This window comes from Lepisosteus oculatus, chromosome 2 (assembly GCF_040954835.1).
Source record: "Lepisosteus oculatus isolate fLepOcu1 chromosome 2, fLepOcu1.hap2, whole genome shotgun sequence".
In the NCBI taxonomy this organism is placed as follows: Eukaryota; Metazoa; Chordata; class Actinopteri; order Semionotiformes; family Lepisosteidae; genus Lepisosteus; species Lepisosteus oculatus.
The window spans coordinates 56,263,552-56,284,518 of record NC_090697.1 but is presented as its reverse complement, the minus strand read 5'-3'; the positions used below and the strand labels follow the sequence as shown (position 1 = coordinate 56,284,518).

At 33.4% G+C, this 20,967-nt stretch overlaps 1 protein-coding gene across 11 annotated transcripts in view; it reads left to right on the top strand.

The window, feature by feature from the left end:
* supt3h (SPT3 homolog, SAGA and STAGA complex component) overlaps positions 1-20,967 on the top strand; it is a 229,535-nt gene that overhangs the window by 51,988 nt on the left and 156,580 nt on the right. The gene's annotated exons all lie outside the window — the stretch shown is intronic.

The window sequence follows — 20,967 nt, the reverse complement described above, 5'->3', positions numbered from 1 at the left end:
ATTACTATAATTATGAATATTTAGACTAAAATGATTGAACTCTGAATTGGTTTGCCATTGCAGAAAATCTGATCTAATGCAAAATGTGAATTTTCTGACTTTGGGTTAATAAGTAAGATAATCTGATATAAGGATTGTGAAGGATCTGATGAAGACATGATGCAATCATTTCGCACAAACTAAGGAACACTCAGCACCTAGGGGAGAAAGGGTACTACTGTACTTACTTTGATATCTTAATCAGCCGAATTGTGCTGTTTGAGCCAGCTACAGTACTCAGACGGTGAAGTGCTGTGAGGTTGAAATACAGTGGATTATAGTGAGTGCCACAGCAGTCTCCCAGAAACATGTTCTAGCTGGCATGTTATATTGTAGAAGGGTGTCAATATTGGGCATAGTTCGACAAAGAATAGATTGTAATTACTTAAAATGTGTGTACTCAATGTGATGTGTTACAAAGGCCTGTTTAAGACAAACTTTTGTTAATAAAACAAATATTAGAAAGGTAAACTCACAATGGGCTTATTTAGTAAAAATACAGTGGAGTCTCACTAACAGCCGTAACATTTTTTTTAAGGCTGATTAATGCTAACCTTTTCCTCTCAGCCCCATGTCACTACCTTCCTTTGGCTTTGATCCCTTTGTCCCATATTTATCTTTTTATAAACCTATAATAAAGACTTTTTATAAAGCACACTTACATGGTTTATTTCTTGAATTGTTTATTTTGCTGTGAAATATTTTATTTTAATTTTGAAACCATGCTTATTTCTAAGGCATGTGGAGTATTTTTCAAACAGGTCATAGTTTAAGCAGTATTGTACTATTTCACCACAATATTGTTTGTTTCTCTACTGGCAAAAATAGATCATAAAGTCATTGAAACTGAGCATTTAAAGGTTTTATGGCAAATCAACGAGAGCCGAAACAAAGTCAGTTTTTTTCTACTGCTGTATTATAATAAAATTTAGTGTACTTTTTTCCCTAAAGTGTAAACAGGGCCAAAACACGTTCAGTTTTAAAACATACTTAGCTTGAGTTTAAGAACATGTTGTCTTTCCAAGTATTTCTGCTAAGAATTGTGGAGAAGTCTGTGACAAAGTAAATGTGTTCTAGCTGCATGCCCTGTCAAAATAAAAGGATGCTTAAAAAGAAAGTATGTATTGTAGCTTGATTTTTGTAAGCACTGGTTCAGAATACATATCTGTAAAAGTAAGCTATCACTACCTAGTTTACAAGTGTAGACAATGTTTAATGAGACATAAAACACTTAGACACTTTCACTTGGACAAATCTGGGACATGAGCTCGATAAGATAACAGTATCTTGGCACAAAGTAGGCCAGAGAATTTTGTATTGTGCCAAAGATTCATTCCATTGAACATTGTCCTTACCTTCACTCACAATAAATAATAAAATGCAAGAAAAACATACAAATAGCTTATTTTAAACATAAATAACAGGATAACATATAAAACAGAGTTTGAAGTCTAATAATCTAATTTTCTTTCATGTGTGAACTTTACAAATGCTGCATAAACGTCCAGGACATGGTAGCACCTGTAAAACAAATTCAAGTTTTTCTGTTGTTTAAATTTTAAATTTTAATTTTTGTAATAAAAATTACACTCTCATGTTACTGTGACTACAGTACAAAGGTGACTTTTTGAAGTGTGACTACAGTAAAACGGATTGGATGATTTGCTCGGTCATATGAAAGCTCAGTATTAAACTCCACAAATTACAGAAGTTACAACACAGGGCATTACTACAGTGTAGTAAACTAGACAGTCAGAAGGATGGGTGTGTCCGTTTGATTAATTCAATTAAGCTATTCCATTCAAATGTTTAAATGTTGGATAATAAATGCAGCATTTTTAATTTACACATTTAAATATCATTTGTTTATTGTTGTGGTACTGATGCATATCTGTGACTAGTTAGGTCCTGAATGTACTTCTTTAAATTTACTTGCCTTTCATTTGACGTATCTTAGTTTTTCCTAATTGTTTCTTACTAAACAACATTTTTTTTAAACTTTGTCACAACAGAAGTTGACAAGAGAACCATTGGTCTTTGAGTGCCAGGCATTCTGTGATGTAGTGATAGGCTGAAGACTGTAAATGAGAGACGTAAAGCTGGCTCCTACAAAATAGTTATATTTCTGTCTTGTTTTAATTTTTAGTAGCTGTTCAATTTACCTTGTCAGCACATGCTTTGTGCAACTTTCCTAGCCCGCAAATAAAGCAGTGTGGTGTTCACTACAACACCTTTTATGGAGTAAGTGATATTTTTACTAGTTTATGTACTGTTTTATCTTAATTTTGATGGTTACCTTTTCATGCTTTTCACTTGTTAAAATATGCAAGGCACAACTGAGCTTAGAGCTCAAATTCCTTGTATAACCCTTACTTGTAATATTTCTATTAATATAAATTGCACATTCATCAAACATTACATTAGCTGAATTGTCAGAATCATGTAATCAGCCTTAAAAATATGAATATCTGTGATACAAAGACACAATAATCTTCTGCTATGGGGTGTTAGAAGTATGAGCTAGTAGTGAAACTCAGAAATCTCTCTTATTTCTCCTAGCTGCTCAAATTTGTGTTGACAGGGAGGACCCAGGTGCTGATAGGCCCTGAGAATATTTCACTCATGTTATTGACTATGCAGTGAATGATATTGATATGGAAAACAGAATTACAGGTTACATTCAGTAGGAAGCCAGTGCTGCATTTGGTATAACTTTTTTTTGCTCAAAACCACAAGACACTATGGCTCCATTGCTTGTCAGATGTTGTGTAGCTTGACAGATTAGCTAATAAAGTCAAAATCACAATTTTATATTGCATTGCTTTATCCTTTGATGAAAGAGAGAATTGTTGGAGAGTGGTTTAATGGAAACAATCTTTCACGAACTGAGAAAAATATATATGAAGCTCAATATTGTTTCATTCCCTATGGTGATTCATTGTGAGGCAGAGTATAGAGTGTTGCTATAAAGCATTGCACCTGTAAGGATACACATGTATAACAGGCAGTAAACTTATTATAGCCTGGCAATAACAAACTGTAAGTTGTCTATCATGAAAATTCTCAAAGCATCAGTCTCTGTTTTGTTTTATGTATACAAGAGACAGACACATTAATATGGACATGCTTAGACAGCACTTCATGTATAAGGTGTGGGTGGATGAAGGTATCAGCTCTGTTAAAGCAGAATTTTTTCATCTTAGTGCCAAAGTTCTTAAATTCCTGAGGAGGCAATGTGGGTTAAAATCTAATTTAGTTTGCATCCTTTTTTCAGGCAAAGAATATAGATATTCTTTTGAGAAAAGAAATGTGTGCAGTATGTGCTATAAAAATAAATGTAATTAAAGAAATGTATTGCATGATCCTGAGCACACAAGTCCAATTATTTCTGAAATTGAATAGTTTATGATTGTGTTTTTGCTGAAAGCCTGCTTTAAGTTATATAATCGAAGTTGCTCAGTTCAATGTCTTTTGCCAAACTGAATTCTTTCTATTTCATATATTTTTTCTAAAATGTGTTGAGTAGCTTACATCTCAAAATCATCTTCATATGCATGAAAACATAATTACATATGATTTTACGAATAATAATAACAATAACTACTTACTTTACGCTTTCTGGACACTCCACTCAAAGCGCTTTACAGGTTATGGGGACTCCCCTCCACCACCACCAATGTGCAGCATCCACCTGGATGATGCGAAGGCAGCCATAGTGCGCCAGAACGCTCACCACACATCAGCTATCAGTGGGGAGGAGAGCAAAGTAATGAAGCCAATTCATAGATACATGCCTAATTGATAATACATACCTAAAACCTTTAATTTGTTACATTTTTCTTAAAGCATGAATGACACATAGTACTTTATAGTACTCAGGAGAATTAAAGCTTTGCAGCTCATAAATTGTTTGGTATAAAGAAAGAAAAAAGATACAGTACATCCCTTCAAAATGTAAAATATTATGTATTAGCTTATTAATCTAATTTTCAATTGAACCTGCTGCAGCATTTATTAAACTAGTCTAAGAAACAAAAATTGAATTTTATCTTTGTTCATATATACTGTATTAATTATGGATATATGAATAGCTAAAAACATGTATTTCAAATTATACAAATACTGTTGCTGTTATGGTATGTATTAAGTAATTTTATTACTGACAAGAATGTTATGTATAAGGTTTCACCTTCTGGATACTACGAAAAGAAGAGACAGAAGAGAAGAGAAAGGTGGATGAGTGACAGTCCTTTAGCATAATGATGTTATAATGTATTTTATAGGTAAGTCTGGACTTTTTTAGCTTTGTAAGCACCATTTCAGAAGCCTTTTTTCTAGAATTTCTGGAGCACATCTTGTTATATGTGACCACCCATCCACTCTAATATTATCTGCTAAATGTACTTAGTATTGTAATTCAGGTATTACATCTGCAGTTTGTTGTAAGAAATAGGAATAATTTTATATTTTGAAAAAACAAACTTTTGTTTACAATGGCAAGTGAAGAGGTGTGAGGAGAGATTCAGGTCCTTTAGTCCTCTCTCAAAGCTCTCTGTATACCTTTATAATACACATCAATATTGTAGCAGCATAATTATGGGTCCATTTGCCATATTCCACATCAAACATCAAAAATCAAAAATTATTTTTGTTTAGTTATTTTTCTTATAGTTAGTTTCATGCATTTTAACACTCTTGTACAATTTCCAGTGCTGTTTCCTGTGCTGTGAACAAAGCCTCTAACTTCTGTAATTTGGTAAAATTTTAATACACTTTGTGACACATTAGTGTGTGGTTTGTTGAAAGAAAAATAAATAATGCCAAAGATAAGAAAAGCCTTCCTTTCCTAGACTTCTATTTATTATTATTTAATACATCTATTTATATGTTATTACAATATTTACACATGTCCCTGGTGTTTGCAAGAGGGAGCTATTTTTATCTTCACAGCCAGTGTGTTGTGTCTCTTAGAAAACCCATTAATGGCATTTACAGACTCAAGAGCCGGTATAGTACATTACGCGGTGCATGTTTCCACAGTTTGAGCAAGAGCTCTTTATGTTACAACTGCCCCAGCGAGACGAAATTTATTAGTGCAGACGTTTGAATCTTTGTTAATCAGTGAGATCAGTTACATAAAAACTCAATTAAACAAGGAACAGTATCCTTAGAAACTAAGAGGTACTGCAGAATTATTTTGTTTTCTGTAAACTGAAGTGTTTTATTTTAGTTGCCTTATCTTTACTTTACTGGTAGACTTGGTACAAGAGTGCTACTTTGATAGCCTTTATTGATTATTCTCTAGAGAGGAGAACACCAAAGATGTGGGGAATAATCTTGTCGAAAGTCTGCTATTGTTTTTTCCAATCTGCATGTCCTAGTATCACCGATGTGTTTGGCATAAGGTTGATTATAGTAGTACAGTTCAAAAGAGCATAATATCTGCAGTCCACTGCCTTTTCTCAATGAAAGTGTTCATGCTTTTGCAGGAAGAAATTTTGGGTGAGAGACACTAAACATTTTCCCCAGGTTTCAGTGTGAAGTTTGAACCTGTAATGTAGATAGTGGACAACTTTGTCAAGTTTTATTATTCATTATAGTATTTGTTAAATTAGCTAATAAGTGGCATTCTCTAAAAACCTCTGACATTAACAGCTTATTTGTGCACGTTCTAAGGCGACAAAGACATTTTTTTTGTCATCTTTTGAGTTGCAATTTAATATGGCAATTCACCCAACTCACAGTAATAATTTGTTGCTAAAAAGGTGTTGATTTGCTCTTAACACTTTAATTCCTGTTGTAGGTTATAAAGGACTCATACATGGGCTCTTCTGATCTCTTTTTTTAAATGGATGTTGTTACTTTTTACAGATTTAAAAAACAGAAAATCTAGAGAGCTCTTTTACATACTGATTTAGTGTCATACTAATATAGTACATTAACATGCTGGTAAATAAGGAATTAAAGGAGGCTTCAAATAAAAGGAAACATTAAGCTGTTCAATTTAATTAAAAAATATTTAGCAAGTAAAGGAATGTTTTCTCAACTATTCATAAGTTTATATTCAGTACAAATTTATCTCTAAAACAGTTAACCTGGAAAAAGTTTTTTTTTGCAGTGTTGTTTTTCCTGGGTGTTTCTCACTGATTAATTGGATTAAATCATTTTGGTTACTGTGCATAGTCTGAAGTGGAAATTAGAACACTGTGAGGTTCAGGCTATTTATTTAGCATACATAATTTATTTAATATTTCCTTGCATGCTTGATGAAAACTGATACTTTACCTGTGGAACTGCTGAACTGTTAATTTTTCAATAAATAATCTGCAATTTCTCTGAGCTTCTCTGCCGCTTATGATGGACTGAATTCTCTCTTTGTAAGGTGTTAATAGTGGCACTTTATAAGCTCCCACCAGTTACTTTCCTGCATTTAGAAAATGTTAATGATCTGTGTTTTTTCTTAAAAAGTAAGCCTATCAATTCTCTGTCAGGCTTGTTTTTATGCCAGGAATATATTTGTAACACATAGATAATCAACAGCAAGTTTTAATAATAAGTGTGTTGCTACATCACTCTATTTTAAATACTTTTTTAGTGTGACAGTAAAATGAATGGTAATGCTTAAAAGATATCTAAGTGATTAACTTCTGAAAAATCAGTAGCCTGTAATTAGCACTTGGCATAAATAGGATGGGTGAATTTCACCCTACAGTATGTTACTTTGTTTTTAATTTAGGAAATATAGTTCTTATTCAGAATGATGTATACATCATTGCATATAGTACTTGAGGTATTTGATGGTGTACATTTAGGTGTCATTTAGAATATTGTGTACAATTGTGGTCACCATATTATAGAAAATATATTATTGCTCTAGAGTCCATCTGGAGAAGAGCAACTGAATAAATGTAATCATTTAAGGTAAAATCCTGCACTCATAGGCTGGAACGAACTGAACCTTTTTAGTCTTAAACAGAGAAAACTATGAGGGGACCTGATACAAGTATTCTGAATCCTCAAAGGAACTGGCAGAGTCAGTCCAGTGGACATCTTCAAACTAAACAGTGAAACACACACCACACAATCCAGATGGCGCCAGTAGAAACTGTGTAGAAGTACATTTAAACGGAGAACAGCAGGCACTTCTTTACCTAAGGGGTTCTGGGAATAAGGAATAGAGACTTTGTTGAAGTGCATACTCTGGGTGAGCCACTAACTGATACTAACCAATTAACGTCTAACTACCAGACTAGATAGTTACATAGAGCTAGATGAGTAGATGGCCTGCTCCTGTATCCTTTTTTAGGTTCTTATTTACCATTTTTGGATGGTGGTAGTTTTTTTTATCTCTCATGGTAACCTTATATTGGTTTTAAAGTATTATATGATGTTCATCATGACCAGGGACTCACCAAAGAATTACTGCATCACCCAGTAGGAAGGTATGGTAGTATTATGATTGATTTAATATATATATAATGTATGCCTCTACCATGTAGGAAATCCAGATCTTTTTAGTTTGGTAATATTTGTATTTTATTATTTTTTTCTGTCCTTTATCAATGTGTTTGTGAATGTATTGGTAGTTTGTTACTGTTTTATGCTGTCATCCTAAAGATTTTTTTTAGTTATGAAGTCTTAAAGCTGTTAAACTCCAAATTGTAAGGGCTGTTTTAGTTTCACAAGCCTGGGGATATCCTGCCCATATAATTACAGGTTCAGCCTACAAATATGTAGACGTGATTATTAGCAATAGTATGAATAATTGCACCAGCCGGCTGGTCTGTGGTCAGGCACTGTCTAGTAACTGGATGCGGAAATGTTGAAACAAAACATCACAGGAGGTACTCCAAGGTGTTTCTCACAGTGAAAGTCAAATTTTATTTCAGGGTGAAAAACATCTTTCTTTAACTTGTATATAGACACCTATTTCTGCAGCTAGCAACTTTTGAATATGGGTTACTGTACTAGTGGTAGTGGCAATAGAATTTGAACTCACAGGTCGATTAAAAAGTAATGAGCTTTTGGAATGAATGTTTTCGCTGGCCCCAGTCACATTTTCTTTATCTTTTACCTTACGCTAACATTGCTGCTATCACAGATACTTTATCCTGCTTCTTCGTTGATTTCGAGGCTGATGTGCCATTAGGAGGTAGACACTATGAAAGTATCCCTGTCATTTTCTGCTTGGTAGTTTTAAATTTTCCCACGTTTGTGCTTTCTGTTTATTTTGTTTTACTTTCATTAGCATGAATCTTTGTGCTTTTTGAGTTTTACCATGCTTTCATCATAGATTACTGCATTTAGCTATGTTTTTACTAGGTTATTATATAGTAAACTTGTATAGTTCTAATTTATGGCTAAAGTTTGGATTGTGTATTGTTTACCCTATGTTCTGGGATAGAGGAAAACAACATTGTGGGTGACTATTCATAATAACATTATAAAGGAAAACTAAATTTTTTGTAATAAGAAGTCCATTTTCTGTTGTTTTATGTTTATACGTTTTGCCCCTGCTCAAACTTGGTAACAGCAAGCACTGGAAAATATTGAAGCTTGCTTTAATTGAGAAAGACACAGCCTGCAGTTACATATGATTCCTTCTAATCAAATGATGTTTTTGTTACAGTTTGTTACAGAAGAGAGGAAGATCCTAATTGCTTTCCATTTTAATAGCAATACTTACAGCATACAGTCAACAAACCCATTTTGAAGTCTGATGAATAGAAAAATGTTTAACGAAGCAACAGTTTAAAAATAAACAACCTCCCACAACACAATCAAGACCAAGCCTACTTCCCTAAAAAACAGAATTGCTAATGAACATGTGGTAAGTAACAAAGAAAACATAAGCATACACACATACAACGTACAGACCTCCTTCAGACAAACAATATATGTAATAACATAAAGGTTTTTTTAAAATTAAAGATCGGCTGCCATGTCACTATGAAGATTAAATACATTATCAGGGTTACCTACAGAGATGTGTATTTTTAAAATTATATTCATAAAATCGATGAAAAGTCTGAATAACCAATGTGTACATTTGCTGCAGAAGATAATGCTGCAGTTTTTCAAAGGAGTGAGAAGAGACCTGGAGCAAGATGCATGGCTGTGAATGTTTTTACTGTTTCAGCTACATAACTTAGCTGTGCTAAAGAGTTCAGTAACTGAACTATATTACATATTATCTGTGTGGGAATGATGTGTTGCTTTACAACTATTAACTGATGTTCTAGGTAAATTTGTTAACATGCAGTCCATGATTAAATAGCCGGCCAGCTTGTTTCAAAGTCACAACTGTCTGAGCACCAAAGTGTCTCCTGTTCCCAAATCATTTTCACTTGCATTCCACTTGTTGTGTTTCATTTTTTGTGATGCTGAAGAGGTCTATCATATTGATTTCATCATTACCTTCCAGAAGTTTAAATATTTTTAGAAATGTTTTTCTGATGTACAACAACAACACTGTATTCTAAGTGAAGTCGTGCTAAAGCATAGTAAATGTTAACATCTCTTGATTTAAATTCTACAGTTATAACTATATACTTACATTTGGTATATTATTTAATTGCTTCCCTTGTCTGAAAGACCTCTTTAGAGATCCAAATAACAGCGGCCCAAATAGTTGAATACATCACTGTTTGCTGCAAAAACACTTGTCCATTTTTTATCAAAGCACTTGCTTTTTCTCTTAGAGGCTGCAGTTTGCATCAAGTGAACAGAAGCCTCATGCAGACATTCCTGGTGAACTGAATGGAAGCATGACGTATATGAACTAATAGTACTGGACTATGCATGGTAGAAGTTCAAAAAGTATCAGCAGTGAAAATAGAAATGTACAAACATTTCTTAAACCATTACTTCATTATAGTAGTTTATGAAGTCATGTTTCTTTGGCACATTGCTACTTTCTCTTTTATATTGATGGTTCATAATTTCATCTAAGACTAGGGTTCAAAGGCTGTGAATGTAGTTAAAAGCAATATCATAACAGCAGATAAATATGTTGGGAAACCTGATAAAATATCAAAGTACAGTAATCATAGGCCATTTGATTTATTTTCTGTATTGTATATTTTTGTATTATTTTATGTTTGTGCTTGTACCTTAGTGAACAATACAGATGCGTATGTGATGTATACTCCTGTATGAACGTCATTTTAAAGACACATACTAATATTGATTTGTCTAGTCTTTTCAGGTTTTCTGTATGAAAATTAAATGAGTTAAAATGGGAATTTATGAGGTTTGGGGGTCCATGAATAGGATTGCTCCAATGAACATCGTCATATCTTGGTTCTTGTTGAAGCCATTACATGTAGATATTTTGAGTTACACAAATGGCACTCACTAATTTGATACCAAGGCCTCTGTTTTCATGTGGTGACACTCTGAAGGACCACACTCAGATATAATTCAGGTCTTTCTCCCTCCTTTCAGCAGAGTCTGGCAATGCTTGTAGGTTTTGGCAGGTCTCACAGTGTTTTAAGAAGCCCAGTGTTCTGGCAGACCTAGCTAATGCAATGGGCCAAAAGAATTTGCTTGCTGTTAATGAAAGCCAATAGTGTCCTTCAAAATGTTGGATGACTATAAAATACCAGGTAGAAGATTAAATGGATAGGACACCAAAAGTATCACTCTAGTAACTTGGAAATCTATGTTTTTATACCCTTTAAAGTTAGGTGTCTACACTGTACATAAATATATGTATTATCAATGTGCTGTTTTACAAAAGAAAATATTTTTTTGTTTACTTGTTGTAAATGTGAAAAGTACATTAAGTACATGAAAGAACATTGACAATTTTTGCTGCGGCATTTTTCCCCTTTTTCTTGAAAAATCTGTGTTTTGAATAAACTATAATTACAGCAACATTTCCCATAAATAAGAACTATTTATTTCTGAATTCACCTCAACATTACTTCTAAATTAATAAACATTGTAATTTGTCTTCTGAGATGCATCTTTTTTTTGCTTATTGGAAAAACAGTGTTTGCATGTATTTCTTAATTCAAATAAATTAAGTTTTTTATCGAAAAAGCAATTTTCGAATAGTTTTTTTGCATGTAAAGAGAACTGTTAATGCTTAATTTAGTACCAGCAGTGCTTGATGTAATTTCGCCTCCTTGTGTTTATATGCTTTTATTTGGTATCTGGCAGAGAGAGAGGTGCGTTTGAATACCACAGCTTGGTTTAAATATTGTATAGTGTTAACCACAAAGGAAGAAAAGAAAAAAAATCACCCAAAGGCTTAGAATTCATTTGCGCTTATAGAACGTTATATAAGATGTTTTTCCTATCACATGTCCTTTCTCATCTTTGGTCAGAAGCCTAACACACACACTGGTGAGGATCATTGATTGAGGTTAGCCAGCTGTGGGATGTCTTTTGGTTCTTATGGTTTCCCCAAGAGAAAGGGCAACCAAACAGGTTTCATACAAACAGAAGGACAACCTTCAGTGAAATCAGGAAACAAATAGGGACCATCATATAAACCAAGATGATGATGATATGCAAAGGTTACAGTTGTAATAATAAGTGGCTTATGAATGGCCCTCTATGAGACGGTGGTTAGTAATAGGATTTTTGGCTAACTACCAGCTCTGTACCTACAGATTACTCAAATATTTACCTTGTTCAAAAAAAGTGTGGTGCTGTATTGGGATTGGAATAATTTAAGATGTTTTAGTGGATATGGCATAGTGCCATTTGTGGAGTTCTGGTGCCTAATACTTCAAATCTGGTGGTCCATTAAAAAGAATAAAGAATAGAACCTTAGGGATTGTTTTAAAGCATTGGCAGTAGAAAAACTCATAACTCAAATGTCTGTATACTTTCCAATAAAATGAAATTAATCGCATAAGAAACTGTTTAAGTTGAAAGAGAGCAGTAGTACAGGGGCAGCGAGAAATACTGTAATGATAGTTTTAATATGAAGTGATTTAAATTCAGATGATTTACAAGCATACATCCATCGATGTCAGTTATACCCATACTCGCAGAGATTGCATAGAGGTGGCACATAACAGGGAAGGCTCATTCTGTACCGAATGGATGAAAATGTTCAAACAGTCTCTATGACTCTCTGTAAGAATTGTAGGTATTTCTGTAAACTACCTTAGTTTCTATAAAATCTCCGAGGAACCCTAAAGCATTGTGACATTGTTTTGTGAAAACGGTGTACATACTTACACTACAGAACAAAGGATGTCTGTCAGATAAGTGATATTCTGTTCGAAGGTATCACTATACAAACTGCATCTGCCAATGTCAATTAAACAACTTCGTTTATATCAAATAGATTTTTAATCACAGCCAGGTAATTTTTGGTACACTCGTTTGAATGTCAGGTTGGAGGGCTGTCTTGAGTATTTTAGCATGCAGTGTTTGCGGCACAGTCAAAAGATCTCTTCTGTGCCACTAGCTTGGGGAAAGTTGGTCCATGTTTAGTTTGAAATAGGTATTAATACTTTAAAATTCAAAAAGTGCTTGAAGACGTTTCTGAAATAAAAGGCAATTTAATTATTTTCTTTTGTCATTATAGTCTATATTCAATTTTGTACACTGTGATTCTCAAAAGGCTATGGCATAAACAGCATTGTTTATTCTTCATTCTAGCCATAGAATCACTAGTGCAGTATACAGTATTTGCAACCCTAAATATACAGTTGTCTTTTATAATACTTTATGATTTCACACTTCATGATATACAAAATGGATTAAAGAAAATGCCCAGCAAATCGTAAATAACTTTAGAACTGGAGTGTGTGTTCCATAAAAAATCAATTCAGGGTACTTGCAAGTCAGATATGCTAGTTTCTCTCAGCAGTTCCTTTCTTCTTCTAATTATTGTAATCACATTGTATATTACTCTTGCCCAGCCACTATGCATAGCGTTTCCAAAATTTTAACAGTCCTATATTTTCTGACGTTCTTTTTAGTGTTACAGTTTATAATAAGATCGGTTTCTTTTTAAGACATAATTCAGTGCTCTTAAGGCGTGTATGTGAATCAAGAGGCCAGTTAGGCTTGGAAACTAGATTTGCTCGATAAATCCACTTACCAAAGAGGCCATATTTTAGCCTGTATATGAATCCCACTTTCACAAACAGGCACAGAACTATGAATGGGAAGTTAAAACTCATGTCTGCCGTGATTATTACAGTTAAAGTTTCAAAAGTAGGAGAAATGTATACAACTTTTAATGAACTAAGTCTGGTAATATTTATTTGCAGTATTGTACAAGAGGCTAAATGAAGGATGTGGTCAGAAGGATAAAACATGCAAGTTATTTTGAATAGGTTTCATCAATGTAACTAAATAACTTAATGAGCAGTTTTGTGCTTTGTAACTATGTAATTACCTGTGTCATTGATAACATTATTTTTCATAGGAAACCTTCTCATTCCCAAGTGAACTTAACCTCTGCCCCAGTGTCAAAATTAAAATGTTTTTTTGCTGCTTTGGTCTGTATAAAATTAAAGGAAGGAGCTTAAAGGAAACGGTACATTTAGTTTTCACTGATCAGCCAAAAATTGGTTTATGGGCTTTTCAACAACAACAACAACAACAGTTGTTATTAACATTTATAAACAATGTGTAAAAGCCTGTTTTTTTATGCCACTTGATTGCATCCGTGCACCAAAAGAAAGCAATAAAATCTAGCTTGCATTACTTTCTAGTTACAAATAGCTATCTGAAGTGATTTATCTTAATAACCTATATGCATATGAAAATGATTTAATTTTCTGTATTTTTGGAATGTAGCTTATTGATTTTTTAGTTGTTATCCTATGTAATCTGAAATCAAAATCGATCTGAAAATGATGTGTATTTAACATAATATAATTTCAGTGATCCTTAGAAATTTATTTTGCTTCAGTGGTTGAACTTATAAATTATAAATTAATATTCTCAACACAATGAGGAAGACTCTTCTGTTAAGGTCTGTCATTTAACATATTAATAAGCCGAATATTATTGGAATAATTATAATGTTTTGGTAGCAAAATAAATCTGCAATGAGGTGATAAGAAATAAAGTGTAAAAAGTGTGTAGAAATAAAATAACTTGTTTTTATGCAGTAGTGGTAGGATACAGTTTTTAAAATATTTTTTTTATTCTTTAATAGAGAATATTCTTCAGTTGTACAAATGTGTTTAATGAAGGACATATTAGTTTGTAATTGAATAACTTGCTTGAGTTACACTGATAGCTCTTAGCAGGGGTATCCAACATATATATTTACCATACTAAAAATAGGTTCTCATCAACCAAGATCAGCCAACACAGACCTGCCTGACCATGTGTGAGACATAAAACAGCCACAAGGGTATTTTTTCTGTCTTTTTTATAGACCCTGAGGTTAATTTGGAAGTTGCAGTATATTAATACATCGTGTTCATATCCAAACACCATTGCAAATGTGTGTCTCTTTATTCCTTAATGTCTAGTGAATTGACCATCTCTAAAAATAATTTGAGGTATTTTGTGGGATTACTTTGTAATTTTATCTCCAGTTTTACTAAAATGAATAGAAAAGCAAAATTCGAATTTCTAGAATTAATATTAGAATAATAATTTGGGAGAACATATATTATTGAAAAATATACAGAAATACAGTACATAAAAAACAAGCAAAAGGTTTTATTTTATCTTATTATTATTATTATTATTATTATTATTATTATTATTATTAAATAAAGATTGTTGTGATTTCGTATGCTGAATAAAATGGAGACTAAAATCAAAATGCATTTATTCTAACGAATGCTGTTTCCCTGAAGACTATGCATTAAGCTAATGTTAGGCATATATTTACAAAGAGAGTCAATAACTGTCTCTTGAAATCCATATTGCAGGTTTCTCCTGATAAGTATAATCAGTCTTGTTTAGCCTGAGTATAATTTCTGTTTGCTATAATGGTTACTTAAAGTATTGTGTATAAAAAATTACCTACAAACTTAATATCAGTAGCTTTAAGAAGCGCATGGAAGTTTCACTTCAGGTAGAGGCCACGGCTCACTGCTTCATGGTTTATGCTTGGGTTTACTGCTGAACCTCTTGGCATTTAAGAACTTTTCAGGATATTGTTAAAATCTTTCAAAATGTTAAATGATGCTGTGAATTCCCTCTTCCTATAAATATATTCAGTATTTAATTCAATAAAAAACTTAATTTAATCAAAGTATGATGCAATGCAATTGGATAGCTGAGACAGTAATTTTTAAAACGTGCTATTTTTATGCTTGCTGTTCGAACTGTTTAACAGCACACAAATATGGATTCCATGAGTGTTTTTTTATTCAGAGATGATGAAGGGTGACCTCAGAGGTCTAAATCTGGTTCCCTTCATGCAGTCCCTATATTTGTTACTACCAGGTATCCAGAGAGACCTGATGGTGACAAGACAAACAACACAGTTAATATACATACTAGCTGGAAAAAACAGCAAGCAATACAGAAATTAAGGTTTGAGTTGTGCTCACAACCGTTTGAAATGGGCCACTATTTCATCAATCTGGGAAAAGAAATTTGCACTATAAAGAAGACTTCTGTTTTGTATAAATTTAAAGGTACTGTGAAAATACACCCTGCATATAACTGGTAGATATCAATGTCAAACTAGTGGAAAGGATGCAAATCTTCCCTTCTTCTGTTTTTCTGTATGTCTTTCAGTACACATCAGTTAAGTCTTTAAAATATATTTTTAAGTGCATTTCGAATACATTCTCATCTGACTCTCACAATATTCAGAATGCTTTCATGTAAATGTTTCAACAGCTTTCAAAGCAAAGTTTCTGAAACTGTTTTTTTTTTCTGTTCTGTTCATTAGATTGGTATCCAGAAATCTATTACAGGCTCAATTTGAAAAAAAAAAATATCCTCATACTGATTGACTGTATCTACCAATAATGTTTATTTTGCTAAAATGTCACAAATACTACTTTCTGTTATCATTAATTTTCTTTTTTAGTTATAACTATTTTATAGTGAAAAGCTATACATTTAACATGTTTACTGTTATTTTCCTTTAGAAAACATTAATAGATCTGTGACTTCATTTGTTTCTTGCTTGCATTGCTGTGCCATATACAGTATTCAATTCAACAGAAAATTCTTCTCAGAAACATTTGGTACAGTACTTCTAGAACATCTCACTGAGTCAAAGTAAGTGTAAACATATGGCAATACATGCTATGTAGAGGTTAAATAATATAGTTGTTTTAACATTTCACTAGCTTAGAGTGAATTAAAATTTTATTTTTTGTAGAGGAAGTTTTGAGGGAGACAAAATATGTACTTTCCTTGCAGAAAAAGTGTTATAAATTCTGGATTTCTGCCCTCACAACTCAAAAGGCAGACCTTGTAGTGTTGAAAAGTCAAGAAATGGCAAGTTTTCAAAACAGAATTATTTATATGTGTCTAGTGAAAATGTTGGTTTATTTCCTTTAATATTTCCTTTTTTGCTGTTTGGCCTGTGTGTGGTCAAGGAGTGAAGTTCCTGCCATTGTAGGGTAAAGAGATCTCTAAATGCAGTTTAATACAGTGCAGCACTTGGGTGGTCATTGCTTAGTGCAGTAACTGTGAGGAGTACTTTCCCATTCATAGAAAGGTTTAATACGTAAAATTGCTTCCTGAAGTTAGTTATACTCATTAGATTTTTTTAGATAAACATTTTTATATGTTATCGAGATACATGTGCAGGAGCTAATTACATAACTTAAAGCAAAGCAATTCCATTTATATCTTGAAATAGGTTTTTTATAATGTTCATAAGGTCATCTTTCATGGTAAACCAGTAATGTAACAGAGATATTGGTAACAATATGTTGCATCTAGTCGACAGTGTACGTGGTTTTAAATTTTTAATACTGTCAGATATTGCTTTGTGATCTTAACTGCATCTTACATACATCAGGAGCTTCTTATCTTCATTCAGTAAGTTAGCAGGGCCCTTTAAAAGCTTGTTTTAAATATTGATAACGTTTCTGGAAAAGACTGAACTTAACCCCAATCTTTGTGTCTTACCACACGGCTATTCTTTTCTTCATTTGCATTATTTTGTCTCAGGTTTAATTGTACAAATGTGCTGTGGATTGTTACAAGGCAATGTGTGCGCGAATCATAGGGTGCCTTACATTCATAAAATATTGAAAGAATTTAGGAAATCAAAGCTGAAATAGGTAATTAAGTCATAATAATTTGACTTTCTCAGTTGCATTTAATAAAAAGTAATGAATCCAGGAATAAATTACATGAAGTGGGTGGTTTTTCAACTATTCAACTTTCTGCATGTAGTTGGGGTTTTTTTTTTCCAGAGAATGGTTTCTGATGTGGCTAACAGTTAAAATGGCACTTAACATTCAGAAAGGGAGTGCTCTTGAAGCATTTGTGAAATCCACATAATGGCTTATGATTGACTAGGAATTTAACCAAATTCACCGTAAACAACTATACCAGCCTTGACTGTAAAAAAAAATGCAGAATTTCTCCAGCCAGGAGAACAAACTTATGCTAAATGATACTGGTTTGTGGCCTAAGGGGCCTTTTTTAAAGGTTTAACTGTTTAAATAAGGTTTATATCAACTGAACTTTAATACCAAAGGAGTAAAAAAAATGCTTACAATTAAACAATGTTTTTGCTTACGTTGTCTGTGACAAAGGAAAGCCTTTCATAAATTTTCATTATTTGCAATCGTTTTAATATTTATAACAATTGACTTGAATATGTAACATTTGTAGAATTTATTGTGAAGATGTGCAGCTCTTTGTAACACATTGAAAGGTAGGTTAAGGTCCTTTAGAGGAACATACCTTTGATTCAGACGTCTGAATTGACAGCTGATGTCATCAGACACCTTGATCTGTCTATTGCTGTTCATTAGAGAGTGCTGGATTTGTAATGCTAGTGTGTAGTATGCTCCTTAAATAAGCATAGACAGCGAATGGGTAAAATCATAATGTTGAAAATATTAAAAGCTAAGCATATTATTCTTGTTAATTCAGTAAATGCTATTGTAATCATAACAGTCAGGCACCATGACATAATTTTCCCAGTAGGACAACTTACAGTTATAACAGATGACCTGTCTGAAGACAGTGGTCGGTGCACCATGTCAGCAGTAATTCTAAAATAAACTCAGTCTGGTTTCGAATGTTTGAATGTCTGTCTCTATCAGTGTTAAGGAAAGTGAGTAATTGTGAAACTACTCCTGTACGTATGGAATATAGTTTCATACGCTGCTGTATGTACACTGAAAACATGTTTCATTTAACTTCAAAGTGGCTGAATGTAAATAATGACCATGGTCTTTGGCTAGGGCCAATTCAGAGTTACTTTCTATGATCAGCAAAGCTTTGTAAAAGTATTCAGACCTTTGCACAATTATCACATTTTGTTGCTTTAAACCTTGCAGTCATGATACATATATAGGTGTTATATCTACAACCTGTTCCACTATTTTAAGCTAAAAATAAAAATGAAGAAGTAAATACAATGGGAAAGCAAAAAGAAATGGGCATATTTTGCTGTGGAAAGCCTAAATTAATTTGGGTGCACAAAATTACCTTATAGAGCCACACAATTAATTCAATTCAACTTTGTCATTATACTTACACAGGTGCATAGTATAATGAAAAGTGTTTCTCATTAATCTCTCAAGTGCAGTATACTGTACAGTATATATAGAACTGCAGAAAAGACAATAGACAGAAAATACAATAACAGTGTAAACAACAGTATGGTACCAGTGTGACAGTACTCATATCTGTTAAATACACAAACAGAGCAAAACAGTGCGAAATAATATGGCAAATAGTGCAAAATAATACGGCTATTATCAAGTAGTCTAACTATCAAATAATACAACTACAATCAAGTACAGTTTTAAGTTCAAGTTTGGCTTACATTCAATTGTCTGAGGTATGGTGTTTGTAATGGTGTAGGAGTACAGTCGTTGTGGGTACAGGAAGAAGTGAGGAGAGATCATAGTTTGGTGGGTGAGAGTGGGGGGGTCACCAGCTGGTCAGTATTCTCTCCACTGTACGTCTTTAGAAGTTGGTGAGGAACCGTGGATGCAGATGTATTTTCTTCAGCCTTCTCAGGAAGTACAGACGCTGTTGTGCCTTCTTGATGGGACTGTTGAGTGCCCATGTGAGGTCCTCAGAGATGTGAACACCTACTGTAGGAATTTAAAGTTGTTCACCATCTCCATTTATTTGAATAGCCGACGCCTGTGTGCAGTAAATGTGTTGCTCAGGATTTCAAAATAAAAACACCTGTACCTGGAGAGTCCTTGGTCAGGTAGTGAATTTTAATCAATGGGATTAAAATTCTCAACCCCGAAGACGAAGGAAATTTCAAAATAAGTAAGACATAAAGTCATTGAAAAGCACTCATCACGAGAAAGAGTACAAAAATAACAAAGTGTCCCAATATCCCTGTAATGCAGTGTACTCAAACATAAAGAAATTGAAGGTGTATTGTACCACCCAGACAAATCGGACCGTCCCGCCAGATTGAGCACTAGATTTCAGTGGCTGAGATGGGAGAAAATGTGTTGTACCTGAACAATATCTTAAGCTTGTGTGACAGAGTGGGAAACTCATCTCAAATTGATATTGCAAATGGTATAAACATGATTGTGGTCAGATGAGACCAAATGTACACCAAAAAAGTTGCAATGCAAAGTGTTGTGTCTGGCACAAACTCAACACAGTGCACCAGCCAATACACAGTCAAGCTTGGTGGTGGGGGCATCATGTGCTTTCGGGATACTTCTTCTCAGCTGGAAAGCTTGTTAGGATTGCAGGGACACAGCAAACAGTGGAGAAAAAACAATTTCAATTTGTTGAAGACTTGAAACTGTGATGAAAATTCACCTTTTTGGAAATCAACAATTCAAAGCAGAAGACCACAGTTACACTGGAATGGCTTGAGAATAAGAAACTGGATGTTCTTGTGTAGCCTGGTCAAAGTTCTGACTTGAATCCTGTGGAAAAAATTGTACACTGCTGTTTATGAGCCTGCACCAAGCAACATTAAAACACTTGTCCAGATTTGCCAAGCGGAATGGGCAAAAATTTCACCAAGCGGGTTAGTGATGTTGTTAATCCTACCCCAAAAGACATGTGACTATATTTGCTGCCAAAGGTGCTTCAACTTTCAAATATTGAGTTCACTGACCTGAACATTCATCCAATCAAAATGTTTATTTTTTTCCTCTTAAGTTTTTGCTGACATTTACTCTATCTCACCCTTAGAAGTCTTCAGTTTGAGCAATAAAATATTATTGCTTAATAGTATATTTTAATCAAATATTAAAAAATGTCCTGTATGCATAATTTTGTATTTTCACATAGCTGCACAGTATAGAAAGGCTCTGAATACTTTGGCAAGGCACAGTATGTGAACAAAAATAATTGTAATATACTTATAACACGTTCTGCCACCTCTTCAGTGATGTACTATAGGAGGTACAAATCTAATTTGTTTACTTGAATTTATTTTAAATACTACTGAATTCTGGCATGCAATTAAAGTTTGATTCGGTTCAAAATCAAAGTCCATCGAAAAATAATGTGTGATTTTGGAAAGGCATTTGTATGTGACATGGTAAATATTTTAGTGAGACTTTTAATATTTCACTTCATTTGAGGTGTCTCCACAGGGATATTCGGCTATTTGTTCATTTGAAGGGGCATTACTGTTTGGACTTTTAATCACATGGTGTGTCATTAAAATTGTTGTAAGAAGAATGACTATAACCCCATGGCGACTCTGCAACTGGTCAGTTGTTTGAGAAAGAAGACCACAATTTAGTTTACCTGTTTGTGTCTCATTTTGTACTTTTAGTTTCTGTTATGAAGGAAATAATATTAGATGTGTTAACTTTAAAGTTAAAAATATAATCACTCTTA